At 38.0% G+C, this 19,422-nt stretch overlaps 1 protein-coding gene across 3 annotated transcripts in view; it reads right to left on the reverse strand.

Annotated features, from left to right (window-relative positions):
* The window catches only part of bmpr2b (bone morphogenetic protein receptor, type II b (serine/threonine kinase)), a 66,449-nt gene that overhangs the window by 42,005 nt on the left and 5,022 nt on the right, over nt 1–19,422 (reverse strand). Inside the window, exon 1 of one of the 3 annotated variants that reach the window (XM_059499791.1) lies at nt 14,806–14,954. The exons of the other annotated variants lie outside the window; for them this stretch is intronic. The gene's annotated coding sequence lies outside the window, so the exon portion shown is untranslated. Of the gene's footprint in view, nt 1–14,805; nt 14,955–19,422 lie in introns of those variants that run through there. 3 annotated transcript variants of the gene reach the window in all.

Raw genomic sequence — 19,422 nt, forward strand, 5'->3', positions numbered from 1 at the left:
CTTCAAACCACAAAACAGACTCAATTTGTATCCAGCTTCTGCAGGCATTTGATGATGCTTTCATAAATGCGATATTAGTGTGCAGTGGCTGTTTTGGGCCCTTTGGGAGTCTTGTTGCCATTCCTCAGGAGTTTGCAGACTTTGACTTCCAGGAATGAGAGTGCTAGTGCTGTGCATTACACTACAGCTCTTCCGCCTGTGGCTCTATCACTGCAAACAGACAGAGAGAGAGAGGAAGGTTTTCCCTGCAATCCCACTTCCTTAGGACAAATCTGACCCGCATAAGTGAAGTCACTGCAGTCTCATGTTTGGCCCGCAGAGAGTCGCTTGCAGAGGAACACAGAGATGTTTAAACAAGAGGGACCAGCAAGTCAGTCATTAATCATCCGAACAAAACAAAATTCCTCCTTCCGAATGGCCCTTGCAATACAGCGAAGCAATCCCAAGAATACAAAACCAACCCTGAAGGAACCATAACATTGCAAATTTAATTTTTTTCTGTAACAAAATGGACATGATTCCAAAATGAAGTTTGTTTCCTGTAAACTGCCATTACCATGACTAAGTGTTTCCTAAATGGACAGATGTCACTTTAAGGGAGACATTCAGTCTGTTGGCATAGTCTAATGCAAGGGTAGGCAACATCGGTCCTGGAATGCCACTGTCCTACAGAATTTAGCTCTTAGGCCCGTTCACACCAAGAACGATAACTATAAAGATAACTTTAAAGATAACGATATTAGCGTCCACACCAGCGAACGATATTGTCTGCGGACACACGTCTGCTGCTTTAAATTCTCGAGCTCATTACAGCAGGATTGATTCTGATTGGTTGGCAATGTTTTTATCGTTCATCAGGAAAAAAAATCGTTCTGAAAGTGATTCCAACGATATCGTTTCTCTTTGCCTTTATCGTTATAGTTGTGGTGTGGACTCCGCTATTCTTTAATATTGAGAACGATTTTTAGAACTGTATCTTTATCGTTATCTTTATAGTTATCGTGCTTACTGTGAATGGGCCTTAACCCTAATAAAAACACACTTGAACAAGCTAATCAAGGTCTTCAGGATTACTAAGGCTACTGATAAGTGAGTATTTTTTCAGGGTTGGAGTTAAACTCTGCAGGACACTGGCACTCCAGGACCGACGTTGCCCACCCTTGGTCTAACGGGAGCCATTAGTGTATTTCACATGCGAGAAGGGATTACACGCCATGCAACAGGGCACTCTGACCTAAAACTCACAAAAAACAACACTCAACCTAATAAACAATCATGACCTCTGACCAGATCCTACTGCCTAGTGTCCAGACAGCTGGTGGGAGATGTGTACAATGCTGTGTGTGTGCGCTTGTATCTATGTCCAGACTTTGGGGGGGGCTAAGTGGAGGAACAGCTAAGTCTGTCTGGACCCCCCCCCCCCTTTTTCTGACGCACCCGGCTCTCCCTTAACACCAGGGGGTCCTAAAGCTGCTTTGGCCATTGTAACCCCAGTGTCTGTCTGTCTGTCTGTCTGTCTGTCGGGGGACTTTAAAAATAAAATAAAAAAAATCAGGCTGCTCTGAAAAATTCACATACAGCCCAAAAGAAACAAAAGAAATTAATTTAAAAATCTAAATACAAATCTGCTTCCAATAACATACTCTGGTCTATAATAACCACAAAAACAGACAAGCAGAGTGATACAAACAGTAAAATGTCCCAGTGTTTTATTAGATATCATACCACTCTCCAAACTAATATGATGTAGCCTAATTTTTTACACTCTCGACGTTTAATTTTATTTATGTTTCAACATCATATCAGTAACAATGGCTAAATTCATGACAACATTAACGTTATCATTTTAATACATTTACAATAAAATTTTCTAAAGCAGCAATTGCTGTAAAAAACACATACAAATTAACAGTAGTACTGATAAAAATCATATAAAATCTTTCAATTTGATCAATGACAAAAATTCTTACATTTTTTTCTTAAGACACCTTTTAAAAAAATGTCTTTTAATGTATTTCTTGTGTAAAAATGCTGTCTAATATCATTCAAAATGGGACATTCTATTAAAATGTTTTACTCAAAAAAAAAAATCATACCCAAGTCACAAACTGGTTCCTCCTCCTCTTTCAATAAATATGAATGAGCGAGTCTTGAATGTCTAATATTTTATTTTGACCTTTATTTAACAGTGTAAAACTTTTGAGCTCAAAAATCTCTTTTACAGAAGTGACCTGGCCAAGATGCAGCACCAAAACAATGTTTCGACAACAATTAAAAACATTCACAAATTAATTCTTCCTTTAACCGCTCGTTAAATCAAGGATTTAAAATTGTTCATTGATACTAAGGTCTGCAAGTTGTCTTCAAGTAGTGTTGTAAAAAGTTCCAATCATTGGGCGCTGCAAACTGAAAAGCTTGTTTTCTAAGTTAAGTTCGTGCAATTATAACTGAAAGAATGTATAATTTCTGTTAGCGCAGAGAATAAGCTCAAGAAGCTTGAAGCTAAACCCAAGATGGATTTATAAATAAACTTACCAGTGATTAGGTCTGCGTGTTGATAATGACGTCCAACCAACTCTATTATTCTACCAATTCAACATTTTCTATACATAATCAGTCATACCTATTTTCAAAACAGTAATTACTTCTTTAATTTACAACTGGATTCTTTTCGACATTAAATCAAATGGAATAATTAAATACTAAAATAAGATACAGTTTAAAACAAATTAAATGCTGTTAAATTAAAAACATTTAATTAAAACATTAAATGAATGCAGAATTAAAACAATAAATTAAACACATTTAATTAAAACATTATATAATTGCAACTGAATTAAAAAAAGGAATGTAATTAAATTCAAGCATGAAATAAATGTAACTGATTAAATTAAATTAAAAAAATTAATTAAAATGAAAGTTAAAAAAAATACAATAAAAAATATTAAAGTGTAAAAAATTGTCAAATTAAAAAAAAAAAATTATTTACAAAAGGCAAAGATATGCGAACTACATTGGACATTTGAACTATGAAATGTTTGGTACATTATCACAATACGGTTGTTTGTCAGTAACAAACAACATTATTTTTTGTTTAATAGGGTTGAAGAATAAATGCACTTGTCTAGAGCATGCTGTCCCATCATCCAGCACATCACCTAGGCAACAGACATCACACAGCAGAGTCTGGGTCTAACGGAGTCGAGTCTCGTTAGCAGCAGACTAAACACGCACACCATAAACATACACAATCTCACGTATGTAAAACCTGTGAGTGACGCGAGTGAAGATGCTATCTTACAGCAAAGCAGACCGAGAACTGGGAAACAAAGTAAAGTAAACTTTGGTATAGGGCTGCAGTCGTTTACACCTTTTCCTCTTGGTTTGCATAGGAACTAGACATGTTCCTGCTTTCCTTTTGAACAGTGCACTTGCCCTTGAGTCATCTCGTCAAACTAGACGCCTTTAATTAGTGCGACAACTGTAAAACATTCACATGAACCTTCTCTTGTGGCTGTTTTTCTCAGTTGGGTGACTGAATGGAGTTGGCAGCGGTCCAAGAAGAGCGTTTAACGAGTATGAATCAACAGAAGCAGACGCAATTAAATCGATTACATCTCTCAGAGAACGAGGAAACACTTCCTCCTCTATCGGCCCACCTGTGGGAAGCCACCAGAGGCACGCACACACCCTGTTATGTCGCAGTCACGCTCTTAGCACTACAAACAAATCTCTCTAACAGTCAGACTCCTACTAGGACATGTCCTCAAACGCTCCACCTGCAGCAAGTATTTTACAATACGCGCCTTTTTCCATTGGCTAGATGGCAGTAGTAGTCATTCACACAAGAAATGTCTAAATGGGGCAGGTAATGACAGTAAGTTCAATCAAACATTTTTGTCAAGTTCTTCGAAATCTACACTGTTCAAAAGAATTTGTATTCTTTTTTTTTTTCTTGATCACTTGATAAATAGAAAGTTTAAATTAATAACAATTATTTGAATCAGAAATATTTTGCGACTAGACTTGTGCTGGTATTCGGTAATGCGATATATTGCGGTGATTAATATGCACGATATTGTTATCGTGAGCACTTCTAAATACCGTGAATAAATATACATTACAAATTATTCAGAATTTGGAATGCATTTTAAGAATACTATTCCCATCTACTGCATAAAATGCACAACATCGCTGTTTGCTGCTTGAAAGAGCGCATGCACTCTGATGTAAACAAGCATGCATGAGAAGCACATGGAGGAGCAAGTGAGAGACACGCTGAATGAAAGCACATTCACTCTCTGACAGCAGATGGTGCTAAATGCAGCCCTTACCCTGTAAACACAGTAAATAAAGCAGCTGTTACTTTCTAAACCATATTTAAATAATTTTAAATAACCATTCAGATTTGTGTTTTCCCTATGGTGTTTATTAAAGAGCCAACTACTGAAATATTTAGACTTAATAGGCTATTTATTTTCAAACATTCATTTTTTATTTTTTATTTTTTAATCTGGACTATAAATGCCCTAGATATTGTTTGAAAGTGTTTTGATCTTTTATTGTTCATTCACACTTTACATTATGGCTTCATTAGTTAACATAAACTGCAAATGAACTGCAACTGTGTTATTTAATGAGCTAACATAAACTAAGACTTTTTTTTAACAAAGATTAATAACTTCTATAGTAAATGTAGCTATTAGTCATTGTTTAGCTGTGCACTTATTGAATGAGCACTATGCGATGTCCGAACTGATTACACTATATTTTATGTATTGCACTGTATTTTATGTAAAATCATTTTCTATTTTTAAACTGTCTTAAATTCATTTTAAGTCCATTTTTAAATCATTTTCATTTTCAAGTTCTTAAATTGCTTGTTTTATTTTTGTGATTATTTTTCTTCATGACTTTTTTTTACTTTCTTTTTGAATTACCATTGTGTACGAAATGTGCTATATAAATAACCTTGCTTTGAATGTTAATGCATTAACTAAGGTCAACTAATGAGTTCTTACTGTAAAGTGATACCTATTGGTTTTTATAGTTCTTTTGCACTTTAACGTGTAAAGAAATTAAGTTTTATATATTTTTCTGTATTGCTTTATTGTTTTAAATGTTTAGTTATTTTTGTTATAAGAAAAAAAGTTATTTAACCTGTTATACTGTATTATGACCACCTTTTAAAGCAAAATTTCAATACCGTGATAATACCGTATACCGTGATAAAAGCATTATCAATTAACCGCAACAGGAAAATTTGATACTGGCACATCCCTATTTGCGACATTATAAATGTATTTTACTGTCACTTCTGATCACTTTATTTCTTTAAATAAAGAAAACACATAGCCTATACATTTACCCAAATCTTTGTAGTGCAATCTAATGCTTTATATTATTATATTACAGTAAAAAGCGCCATACAAATAAAATTGAATTGATTACATTCACTTTAAAACTCTTTATTTTCAATAAAAGGTTAAATTAAACATAATATCTTCTTTACACATTAAGTACATCCAAATCATTATGTTCTCAAATTTTTTTTTCTCACAAATATAATGGATTTCATAAATGTCATATTACATTTACCACCATATGAACTACCCTTTCCCTTCTCATTCAAGTTATCTGATACTTTAAAACTTTCTAAAAAATAAAAAAATCAATCATGCAAAATTCTTACAACTTACTTTTGAAGAATTTCTTTTTTAACATGCTTTGTTTTTCTTTATTAAGATATGAGGACAGTTGATCTTTATGACTTTATGCATCCCAAAAAAATTCAAAATTAACTTTAGTTCATAAATTAAACACATGCTTATCATAGATCAAGTCACTGCATGCTTTAGTTACATTTTCAATGTTTGCTTTAAGAAATTAACTGACAGAACAAAAAAGACTATCGCGTCTTTGACCCAGTAAATAGCTTTAACTACCATCTACATTCTGCCTTGTTTTTTTTTGCAACATGTATAGAGATTAATTAACATATATATATATATATATATAACCCTAGATATGAGGCTATGTTAAGCTTCATTAAGGAAGGAAGTTCTTAATAAGGAAGATTTATCACTGGGGAGGAAGTAAATTAATGATTATTATAACACATACTGACGGTGATGAGCAGAAAGAGCAGTCTGAAACTTCATTTAGTTTCACCCTGCCTCATACAGCCCATGGTCTAATTAAAAATGATGATCTGAGAATAAAAGTCATGCTCGGACATGAGCTTGTACATGCTCAACTGTCTCTATGTGAGCCACGGTCAGTTAGGCTGGATATCGACAGGGTTCGAGACTGATGGTAAGAGTAGAGATAGAGGACAGCTCCTGCTCTCCTTGTCGGTCACACTCCAGCGCCTGGACACGGCTCACTTTCCCTCCATTCATCCATCTGCTCAACAGAACCTGGACCTCACAGCTGATTGCATTATTGGAAGGAGCACACCATTACTGGAGCAACCATAAGTCAAAGCAACGAATCCTGATTGTCAGCTGCTGCATTTAGGCCTACAACAACCAGGATTGTAGATGCACAGAAGTTTTCAATGCCAAACATTTCAACATACCAAGACTTAACACTAGTTTCCAACTAGAGAGTTGAATAAGCAGTTATCCCATAAATTAATTTCAAATGTTACATTTTTTATTTGTTCATAATGCATAAATACTGTAATATGTCAAATCCACACATAAAAGTTCACCAATTATTCATCTCTAAAACCACAAATCTGAGCTTAGAAAGTTTTGGTCTGCCATTTACGGAAGCAGTAACGTCTTGCGCTTCCATGACAGCAAATCGTTGTCCCAAGGCCACCAGCTTGGCTCAATAAAACAATGCTCGGTTGAAAAGTAGAAGGTCAGCTAAGCTCTTGTGGGACAGCCACTATTTATAGTCCAATCCTACATCTGAATGACACCAAGCCAAAACCCGAGTAGAGCCTCCAAAATCACGTTCGCTAGAATAAAGCAACTCTCTCAGCCTGCTATTTACACATCTGAGGCCGAGTTGCACATTCACATGCAAAGCATCACCTTTTCCCTTCCTTTGAGGGGCTTGGAGAGGGAAAGAAAGGGTCCCAGCAGGGGCAATAGCCCTAGATTCGGACCCATCCCAAAGCTCTTAGCTCCTCAATAAATGCTAAATGGGCTCACAGCAGCATTTTGTGTTCAAGACAATGAAAGCCAGGAGAACTGCTGATGATGCGCAGAGAACTGGTGGACAGTCAAGACATACATCGATACATCTGTTGGGACAGTTTCCTTAGCATATTTACGAGACAGAATCACGATGACAGATGACATCAGGTTGCAATGAAATCAGACGAGCTTTACTGCAAAATACAATTATGACGTTGTGATTTATTGGCAGGCAGTAATGTACACAGGAGCATACTTTTATCACATATTATAGTGGAGACAATGAGCCTCTGTGCTTTTCCTTGAATAGGAAGTATGTATGATAACAGCACAGGGAATGCGATGCATTAAGGCAGTAAAAGTAAAGATCCAGATGCCAGTCCCTCAATGAATCATGCTCAAGATGGTTTACTAATCTAACCCAAATCCACATAATAAATGGGTGACCAGTCAATTAGTGAGTTTCCATTGTAATTGATATGCTTTTTTTCTTACCAAATATATAAAGAAGCTATATTATACATAATAATAATTCACATATCAGTGAACCAAAATCATCACACATCATCTGTAATATTGCCTGAGTCAAAGCCTATTATCAAAATGATTGGCTACTATTAGGTCTGAAGAGAGATGAGACTCTACAGAGAGAGCAGGTTTAATATGCAGCTGCGTCAGGCCCAGAAGCAAAAGCCCACCTTTTGCAGTGTGAAACGTGATCTCAAGGCAAGCGACTGCTCCTCCTGATTGACGACGCTGAATCTGATTATATGCCAGTGCCTTAACCACAAACACACCGGGCTCCTTTTTACACCCTGCCCACCTTCAATATTCACATAAACACACTCTCAGACACCCGTCGTTTGTCAAACTTTCAATGGGCAAGACGCAGGCTTAATCCTGCCAATTCATATTTCATGTGTGCCAATGAGACGAGGAAGTAGAAAAAGTCAAAGGGAAAAAGTCGAGACCAAAAGAAGCTCAGCCGTGTCATTTAAAGCACAACGGCACCATACAGCACCTCATCTTGATCATAATTACAGCCAATAGCGCCTGCAGATATACAAAACTCAACAATAAAACAAGAAAAAAAAACATAATTTTTCTCTTTTGGTCCTCCTTTGCGCTAATTCCCCACCTCTTTCCCTTGCTCCCTGTAAGTTCCCAAGGAATACTGCACCGACTCGCGTCTGAGTGGCTGGCAGACTTTCAGATTTCAGTAATGCACTAATGAGTATTTGGAGACTCCCCTCAGCATTGCAGATGCCATTTGGGACATGAAAAAAAAGACAAAAAGAGGGGGAGAGGATAGAAAAAAAGAGAAGAAAACATTGGCTGGCCTGCTGGCCCCACAGACAGAAACTACAGTGACTTACTGTCAGGCAGTCTACTGACGCTTATTTACAACACTGACAGACACGTACATTCAGCGTTTGTGACGTTACATTAGCAGCTCAGCATATGCCACTGCTAAAACACACTAAACAAACACACGACACACAAAAGAACAAAGACGTGGTGATCGGCGCCAGTGCAGCAAACATAAATCGCAAGCGGGATGACGTACGTAGACCGTGACACACTCCACCGCGAGCTGGAGAAATAAACAAAAACCTCATAAACACACTTGAATAGCACAAAAGCAGCAAAGCGGCCCAATGCAATGAGGGCTCAGCTTATCAACAGAGATGGAGAAGAGGATCAAAACACAGGGAATAAACAAGTAATGGTGGAAAACAGAATGAATCACACAGCGCTTGAGTCACAAGTTACATTTCTTCCTCACTTCAACACCTTGTCTCATTTCAAGCCCAGTTTTCTCTTTCCTCTAACTTTTATTATCTCCAGCTTGAGCAAAAGGAGCTTTGACCATTTTTTCATCAATGAAGCACAGACCAACCCTGGCCTTCCTAAATTTTTTTGAGACTTTCTTTGACAGTGGTAGTTCATACAAATAAGTGGCACGATAACGTTGACTCGTATCAAATTCAAACTTCTGTTATCTGCACGTGAGGAACAAGTCGATGTGTTTGGGTACACGTGCTAACCAGTAGGCTACAGCTCTTACAAAATAGCATGTTTTTATTTCTCTCAGAACTAAATCTTCTGGTTTTAGGTAATAATAAAAAATAATAATTCCAAAAACAGACTACTAGATTACAGTGAACAATTTAGCCTAGCTTACAGAGTAAATCATAATAGGTTTTAAAAGGAAATTCAGTTCCTAGTTGTTTAGCTAGCATTAGCATGATAGCATCACTGTTTTTTGAATACTTTAAGCTCTGATGATACCACAATGTTATACACTGAACTCCCATCTGCTGTAGGATTGGATATCGATTGGGTTTTCAATGATAACGGTGCCATATCCATACTTTTAAAATGCTACCGATGCCTAAACGGTGCCTGAACCGATGCTTAAAAAAAAAGCCACAAAAAACTGTGGATACATTAAAGAAAATTAAAAATATTTAAAATAAATCCATAGCTATCACACCTTCCTTTGCATGCTCTCATTTCCCAAGCTTCCCTTACTCTTAGGCTAATAAATGTACTTCACGATCTGGGTCATTGTTTAATACAAAACCACACATAATGTTTCTACTGTATCTCTGTCAATCAGAGATGAGTGCTGTCTGTCACTGTCTTTAATTAGTTCTGTGAATGACTGTATGGTCATTCTTTATAAAGTAGCAACAATGTTGTTTGTAAAGTACAGTACTGTGCAAAAGTCTTAGGCACATTAGTATTTTCACCCCAAAAAAGGGTTTTAAGCCAGTTATTTCTGTCTTTTGCTGTAGTGTGTCAGTAGGAAATTTCAGTTTACATTAACATTCATTTTGCCATTAATTTTAATAATAACCTAGTGAGATTTTTGAATGCACAAGCAGTCTGACAACAGCCAGTGCTCCAAATGGAGATCTGATCTCACCATCATAGAATCTGTCTTTGATTACTAGGCCTGTCACGATAACAAATTTTGCTGGACGATAAATTGTCCAAGAAATTACGTCCAATTGCTATTGACGTTAGAAAAGTGTATAACAATATTGCATGACGGTCCCTAAGTTATATTGCAAATATGCAAATATTGGGGAACGGCGCTTCGGGCAACTGGGATGGTGCATCCCTGGGAGTTGGTTCCCTACGCAAACTGCGTACTCTTCGTATATGGAGCGGCCGTACTGTAAATTATATTACAGTGAGTTTTACAGAGTGTCTATAATAATTAATTTCCTTAACTGCTCAACAAAAAGAAGCAACTTGAGCATCACTACTCTCAGAGGATTTTCTCTGTCATCAAATCATCCCACCTTGTGTAATGTTTACACTTTTCTGCTTCTTCAGCTATATGGGCGCTGATTCTCTCATTGATTCTGCTGGTAAACCAATTTTCATTGTTTAATTTTCACTCTTTACTTCAGCAAACAAACACTACCTTATTAGCGTCAATGAGCGTGAGGATTCTCTCTGACATTTAGTGAAGGTCATGTCATTTTAACATGGCAAAATACTCCAATGACTTTTCACAAAAAGACACTTCAGTTTCTAATGGGTAAACCTTTTCCCAGTAGTGCCAAAATGCACCTTTAAAATAGAACGGGCAATAGAGGAATGACATTATAGCAAACCCAACATCTGAATATTAACCAACTACAATGAGATCTGCAATTTGCTGCTGATTGTTGAATACAGGAACTACAAAACTATAATGCTGGAATAATCCAGTGGTTGAGGAAGGTGGTCTGGCAAGGGGGAGGGGTGAGACGCACAGTCTTAAGCCCCTCAGATGCCGCTCTGTTCTCACAGCTACTGCAGTCTTCAACACACTCCACCATTACAATGACCTAAAACAGCAGTGGATTCCTGTGTGGATCACAGGTGAGGGAAGAGTCTGTGCTGGCTCTCTGTAGACAATGGCAATCATTATGTCAAAATGAAGACAGATTTAAGACATGAGAGTGAGACTGTTCACACTCGGCAAGCAACAAATACATATTGGCTTTGGCAAGAATATGGTGAGTTCCTCACTAGTTGGAAGATATTTGTAGTAGTAACCACAACAAAATACATGATTGGAACTAAATTAAAACTAAAATGACCCTAAGTGATTGATATTGTTTTACATTTTTTCTCCAGAATTCCAGGTATCGACACACACCTCTACAGAACATTCCTCGCATTAAAGGTGCCATCACATTTTGACAAAATATTACAGATAAAAAAAGGCTATTGTCAACAGAAGAAGCACCATTCACTAAAATGTGACTTTCAAACCAAGCAGCTTTATGTTGGGTAACAATGCAAATCAGTTTGACAAAAACTGAACCCATTGCAAATTCTTCCCACTCATGTGGACTAGATTATGTCTGCGAAAATTTGACAAACAATGTGACTGCACATTAAGCCATTAAAACACATGTATGTGACTAAGAAATCTGCAACGTTTTTGTATATTTTAATACTTAGAATGTATATTTTATATTTCAAAAATGACATTTTAAAAAGCAAAAATATATTTTCATTTTCAGTAACTACTTTTTAAATGCATTTCTCACTACTGCAAAGTGGCATTGCTTTTCCATGTGACACAGGCCTATTCATCTGATCAATGAAACCGTTTTTTTTCACTTCATCATCCACCTTTTATAGATTTTATGTATTCGTTGCTGCATCCATCATTGCTTCATTTGCATTGTTCTGTACGTTTGGTCGAGAAGAGACACTTGTGTCTTTTTGCCAATGTCACCCAAATCTCCATCATGAGAGAAACATTGAAACAGATCTCAGATCAGCTGCTTGCAGTAACGTAAATCCCAAAGAGATTCTGCACTTTCTAATCCTATTTCCTGAATAGTAGATGGACTAAGACCATGCAGATCAGACCACTACTCAGCCAGATGGCGACTCGGTCTTCGTCTCCATCCATCACACACCATCGCAAGGCCCAGATTAGCAATCTTCAGGCTTGTTTACCTACCACCAGCAATGAGGAAGTCCAAGATTATCCGTATAAAGGATCAGGAGGTTTGTGAATGTGGTAGAGTGAATTAAAACTCGCTGAACGTGCAGAAACCACAGGCCTTCGCTGTCACTATGGGAACCTACTGCGAGAAGATCCTACTTCATAAAAAAGAAAGCCACAGCTAGCACAGATGACCACAGTTAGTGTCACTAAGCGACTGGCTCTTTTCTCAACAATTACAGAGAGACACAGTAATTAAAGACACTCCTGCACACCCTCAAGCTAATTAACAAGGTGAAGGACCTTGAAACATGAGTGCCGCCACATTCCTTACAAGCCACATGGCTGGACGTGGAGATACGAGGAGAGGACACCTACACGAATGGACAGAAGACAAAGCAGGCAAGGCCCTGTAAAACAATACGGCTTCAAGACAATGCAAACAAAAGAGACCACAACTGTGCTGCAAGTCATACACTGCATAGGTCAATGACGTGATGTTTATTTTCAATCTATTACTTCAAACTAAATTACATACATATAATGACTTGAAGTTGATATAGAAAATCATTTTTACTAACAGCTGTTAGATTGTATAATCAATGACATATTAGATGACTGATATTGAATTTTAAGTGTATATTGTAACTTAATTATGGAGTAGTGTGTACTTTGATGCTTGAAACAAAGGGGTGCTGTATGGAATGCAGTATTTTATTTATTTTATTCATTTATTTATTGTGTGGTGAGCTCTGCTGTGACGTTTGAACGTCCCTTTGGGATTAATAATAAAGTCATTCAAAATGAATACACATCTTTAATAATTAAAATTAATTTTTGACTTTTCGGGAGCAAAAAATATATCAATGCAGATGATTAATGAATAATCATATTAGGCCAATTTCATAGAGCAACAAAAACTGCTTCACTGGTCATTATTATTTGAAAAACATACCAAATGAAGGCTGAAAAAACAAAACAGGAAATTACATCATAGAAAGGACTCCTGCAGACCCTCATGACTGTTTGTCAAGGTCCATAATTCTTCTAAAATATAATCTTTAGAACTCTTCATGACGATGCAAGATTAGTTCAGGTTGTTAAATGTCACATGGTGCGACCCAAAAACATAATTCATGAATTAATAATAATGATAATAATAATAAATGTACGTAAAAAAGTAAATATAATATACAGTGGAATGCGAAAGTTTGGGAACCCCTTGCAGAATCTGTGAAAATGTGAATAATTTTCAAAAAATAAGAGATCATACTAAATGCATGTTATTTTTTTATTTATAATTGAGGCACTCAAACACACAACTATTAAAAAAGGTTCAAACGTTCACTGATGCTCCAGAAGGAAAGAAGATGCATTAAGAGCTGGGGGGTGAAAACTTTTGGAACTTGAAGATCAAGGTAAATTGTACTTAATTTGTGTTCCGGGAAACATACAAATATCTTCTGTTGCTTACGAATGGCAGAACTTAATTGAAAAAATATTATATTTCAACAAAATAAGAAAAATTTGGACATCTTCATCGTGTTCAAAAGTATTCACCCCTTAATGCATCTTGTTTCCTTCTGGAGCATCAGTGAACGTTTGAACCTTTTTTAATAGTTGTGTTTGAGTGCCTCAATTGTCCTCAGTGTGAAAGGATGCAACTCAAAATCATAGTCACTGCTGGAAAGGGTTCAAATATGCAAAGATGCTGGAAAACTGAAGAATCTGCAGGACCTGAAGGATTTTTCTGAAGAACAGTTCTCAGTTTAACTGTTCAGAACAAACAAGGGACTCATGCACAACCATCACCAAACAGAAAGACAGTCATGGATCATCCAGGTAACAGCACACAGTATTAAGAACCAAGGGTTCCCAAACTTTTGAATGGGGATATTTTAATAATTTCAGAAGTTTTTTGTGATGTGGACTAAATGTAAACATCTTTTATGTACAATATCTTACTCAGAACAATACTAAATAAAAAATAACATGTATTTAGTATGATCTCTCTTATTTTGTTAAAATTATTCACATTTTCACAGATTCTGCAAGGGGTTCCCAAACTTTCGCATGCCACTGTATATTACTACTTTCTACACGATGGTTACACCCCATGACATTTTTTGCCAGCCAATGAAAACTTTTGTTGAAAATGCTATTAAATGTGTTCCAAACCTTATGAAACAAACATGAATACAAAAAATCTTGACTATTGTTTAAGCTAGATTTTAAAATATGTGCCCTCCTGACATCAATGACTTGCCTGACGTTTTAGTTTCACTTTTGTTTTTGGCCATTGGTTTGACTAAGACATAACTTGTGGAAAGAGGACACATACCATTAGGGCTACTCATGTCTACAAACTCCTAGTTTCTAAAGTAGCTGCACGACTGTGTCCAGACAACATTAATCCCACGAGGGCCTGACAGCGGCAACCAAATTTTTTCACCGGCTGAACTTGTATCTCATTAAAACTTAAATACTACACAAATTATCTTGAATCCAGCTTGCTGGGATTCATAAATCGTTGATGGCAGAGCTAATGTTGATGTTGAATGTCAACAGTCATCTTCCACGGGGAAGAAGCATGTTTGCTCACAAACCTCACAAGAACGTGAGAGAACTACATGAAGTGTGCCCATAATTCAGTAGAAACTCTTTAAAAAAAGGTTATACAAAATTTACCTCAAAATGAAGCCACATTAACATGCAGCCCAGTCCTTTCATGCACCGACAACTACACGACAACCAGACCAGGGGTGTTTAACGGCTGACAGGTTTGTCTGCTCCTCACTTTTTCCACTGGCTTTGCTCGTCAGGTTTGCCGTGTGACTGTGGCGGAGGGCAGCTCGAAAAGCTTCGGAATTGAGCCTCTGACCACCGAGAGAGCCGTGCCAGGGTTTTGAAATACCCCTCTACAAATACACCTCCCATCCAAAGAGCTCTGCTTTGCACTTGCCTCTCACCACCCAGACATGTAGGCGCTGTTGGCAAGAGAACGGGTCCCCCTCCCTGCACTGGAGTGGCTATGACACTCACCAAGCTTTCCTAATGCAATGCGGCTCAACTTTGTGAGGTAAATTCTGCTTAATGCCCAGCTTCGTCTAACTCAAAGGTATTTACAAATCAACTTCATCACAGGAGCACAGTGCAGGAGAGGAATAGCGATAAATGTAAGTCCAAAGGAGATTTCTTTCGTCTCTGCTTGATTTGTGCAAAACAAATGGCAGTGCTTGACATAATAAAAGCACTCACTTAGAAATATTATGCCATTTTGTACAACCCACACATTTTAAATGCAATTTTAAGCACTTTTCGACGTAACAAATCAATTAATCAAAGCTGCATCTGTTATTTCACGACTGCTGCGTGGTTCTGAAAGCTGGCGCAACGGTGCTCAAAGACAGCTGGGGTGAAGAGGAACAGAGCGATGGACTGAATGTGGCAGACAGCCAGAGGAGAGACAATGCACTTTAATGTGAGCTAGCTTGAGTGTTTGCATCTCAGTGCTCAAAGGGGAAAAAAATAGGTGCTGGTACTTGCTTTGATATTAAATCGCTGCCAAATTTAGCTTATTAGATTAACTAAATGTTTACTGGTGTTGAATATAGGCTAATTGGAATTTTACTCTATCCTGTGTGAATTCTAAAGTCGATCAGAATGACAGCAGAAGCACAGTGAACATCACAGTGTTGATAAACACTAGACAATTAATGTACACCTTTATATTAGAGAACGGGCCATTATATATATATATATATATATATATATACAGTGGGTACGGAAAGTATTCAGACCCCCTTAAATTTTTCACTCTTTGTTATATTGCAGCCATTTGCTAAAATCATTTAAGTAAATTTTTTTCCTCAATGTACACACAGCTCCCCATATTGACAGAAAAACACAGAATTTTTGACATTTTTGCACATTTATTAATAAAGAAAAACTGAAATATCACATGGTCCTAAGTATTCAGACCCTTTGCTCAGTATTTAGTAGAAGCACCCTTTTGATCTAATACAGTCACGAGTCTTTTTGGGAAAGATGCAACAAGTTTTTCACACCTGGATTTGGGGATCCTCTGCCATTCCTCCTTGCAGATCCTCTCCAGTTCTGTCAGGTTGGATGGTAAACGTTGGTAGACAGCCATTTGCAGGTCTCTCCAGAGATGCTCAATTGGGTTTAAGTCAGGGCTCTGGCTGGGCCATTCAAGAACAGTCACGGAGTTGTTGTGAAGCCACTCCTTCGTTATTTTAGCTGTATGCTTAGGGTCATTGTCTTGTTGGAAGGCAAACCTTCAGCCCAGTCTGAGGTCTTGAGCACTCTGGAGAAGGTTTTCATCCAGGATATCCCTGTACTTGGTCGCATTCATCTTTCCCTCGATTGCAACCAGTCGTCCTGTCCCTGCAGCTGAAAAACCACCATGCTTCACTGTTGGGACTGTACTGGACAGGTGATGAGCAGTGCCTGGTTTTCTCCACACATACCGCTTAGAATTAAGGCCAAAAAGTTCTATCTTGGTCTCATCAGACCAGAGAATCTTATTTCTCACCATCTTGGAGTCCTTCAGGTGTTTCTTAGCAAACTCCATGCAGGCTTTCTTGTGTCTTGCACTGAGGAGAGGCTTCCGTCGGGCCACTAAAGCCCCGACTGGTGGAGGGCTGCAGTGATGGTTGACTTTCTACAACTTTCTCCCACCTCCCGACTGCATCTCTGGAGCTCAGCCACAGTGATCTTTGGGGTCTTCTTTACCTCTCTCACCAAGGCTCTTCTCCCCCGATAGCTCAGTTTGGCCGGACGGCCAGCTCTAGGAAGGGTTCTGGTCGTCCCAAACGTCTTCCATTTAAGGATTATGGAGGCCACTGTGCTCTTAGGAACCTTAAGTGCAGCAGAAACTTTTTTGTAACCTTTGCCAGATCTGTGCCACAATTCTATCTCAAAGCTCTTCAGGCAGTTCCTTTGACCCCATGATTCTCATTTGCTCTGACATGCACTGTGAGCTGGGGGAACACCCTGGACACCCTGGCCAGTCCATTTCAGGACTCACATGCACACACGCCTAAGGGAAATTTATTTTTTCCAATGCATGTCTTTGGATTGTTGGAAAATAAAAAAATAAAAAATAAAAAATGCGGAAAAAACCCCACACCAACACAAATGGAAAACATCCACACAGCCATGCACTACCATTCAAAAGTTTGAGGCAGGTATGATTTTTTTATGTTTTCAAAAAAGTCTTTTATGCTCACCAAGGCTGCAAATATAGTGAAAACTGTGTTATTGTGTAAGATATTACAATTTAAAATAACCATCTTCTATTTGAATAGAAATGTCATTTATTCTTGTGATGGCAAAGCTGAATTTTCAGCATCATTACTCCAGTCATCATCTGTGGAACAGGATCCTACAGAAATCATGCTAATATGCCAAATACCATCATGAAATGCAGGACGGACGGTAATGAGCAAACTAAGTTTCATAATAATCTATAACATGTACCAATTTTAATAACAACAGTCAACACTTGGCAAGACTAAACAGTCTGCACCCCTGTTGCTCTCACTACACAAAGACTATATATATCTTATCAAGCAGGGTAGATGTAAAAACAATTACAGTTACTGTAGAAAGCATGGTGCAGAATTGCCAGAACCATGTAGCGGTGAGCATCGGCTCACATCAAGCCACTGGTGTGTGTTTAACCCACCACAGTGTGCGCCATCCAACTCTGAGGGACTGTAAACCCCACAAAGATGCCATAAAACGGAGTTGTAGTTTTATGACGGGAGTAAGCAAGGAAAATCATAACACAGAAATAAGCAGCGCTTAGAAACCAAGCGATTAGAGGCGCATAAAAAGAACAAGATCGGAATGAGATCTGGAATAGGGTGTTTTGCCCCCGAAGCAATGTGGAGAACTGCAAAGGGGCCACATTACATTCCTCAAGTGAAATGATTTTTCAATTAGTGTGAACTGCGTTTGGAAGAGGGGGAGACTATCAGAGGAGGGGTCTCAGATTCAATCAGTTCAGCTGTGTAAATGTGTGAGGGGGGTTCAGTGTCACCGCAAGGGAATGTCTCTCTCTCTCTCTCTCTCTCTCTCTCTCTCTCTCTCTTTTTCCTCCCCCTACTCAGCCGCCTAGCTCTGGAGCCAACGAGAGACACATTGTTTAGTCTAAATCCTGCTAGTACAGGGCTACACACTCTAGACCCCCATCTCACTAACGGCAAAACACACAAATAAGTGGAAATGCATTTCAAAAAAGAAAACTTCAATAACAGAAAATCTATACGTTTGCTGCTTTATTTTCAACTGTCACACTACAGACAGCTGTATATATATGTGATACTCGCAGCATGAAAGGCAAACGCCGAGCTGACATGACATGCAATACTGTGCTGAGCAGTGCCGCCGCACACACGCAATGCACACAGTGCACCCATACTGAAGCGCTATCAGAGTACAAATCAAAAAACGTGGAAATGCTTGACAGAGTCAGACAGCCAACTCCCACTTCCTGCCCTCCCCCACAGACAGACGGGCAAATTCCTTAAGGCCGACTGAGCTTGCAGACGCAGACGGGGAGGGGGGTAACACGTAAGACACAGGGCAACAAACACACCGCTGCGGTTGGACCACGGTGTGTTTCAAAGAAAATGAGGAAATATCAAACACAGTCACGTCTGTGCTAATTTATGCTCGTTTTATTTTTCCGCTGAGATAATTATCTTTGCTCATCAAACGCTCAAATTAGAGTGACAAAAAACCTCAAAGGAGACGATATTAAAACCAGACGTTTGAAATCATATATTTGGGTAATTACAGAACGGGATCCAACGTCACACGTCCCCGTGTGCAATTTTATGTTAACCCCTTCTGCGTGATGAAAAGAAAGAAATGTGCAAACCAGAGCACCACTTTCAAGTAGCAACAGCGTATCAGGGGGAGTACAACTTTTTTTAAAGACAGAGATGAAGCAAGGAACTCATACTCATAACTCATAGGCTTATATTTGAATACAAATTATCTGAAATGAATCTGAATAAAATTATCATTATGCCTGGCCTAAAATAATGTTTGTATAGTAGATACAAATATTTAGTGGAATATTAACTTAATTTCAAATTGTAATGCTTTTAAAAATTTAGTTAAAGGCTAACACAATAATAGCCTATTAAATTTTGTTTAACAAAATTAAAATTAGATTACGAATAAAAATATATTAGCCACTGCAGACCCCCGAAGACCCATGATATGATGATTGTCATCATATTCTTGTACAACTATTTGTATATGGTTATT

Source organism: Carassius carassius, chromosome 19, assembly GCF_963082965.1.
Source record: "Carassius carassius chromosome 19, fCarCar2.1, whole genome shotgun sequence".
Classification (NCBI taxonomy): domain Eukaryota; kingdom Metazoa; phylum Chordata; class Actinopteri; order Cypriniformes; family Cyprinidae; genus Carassius; species Carassius carassius.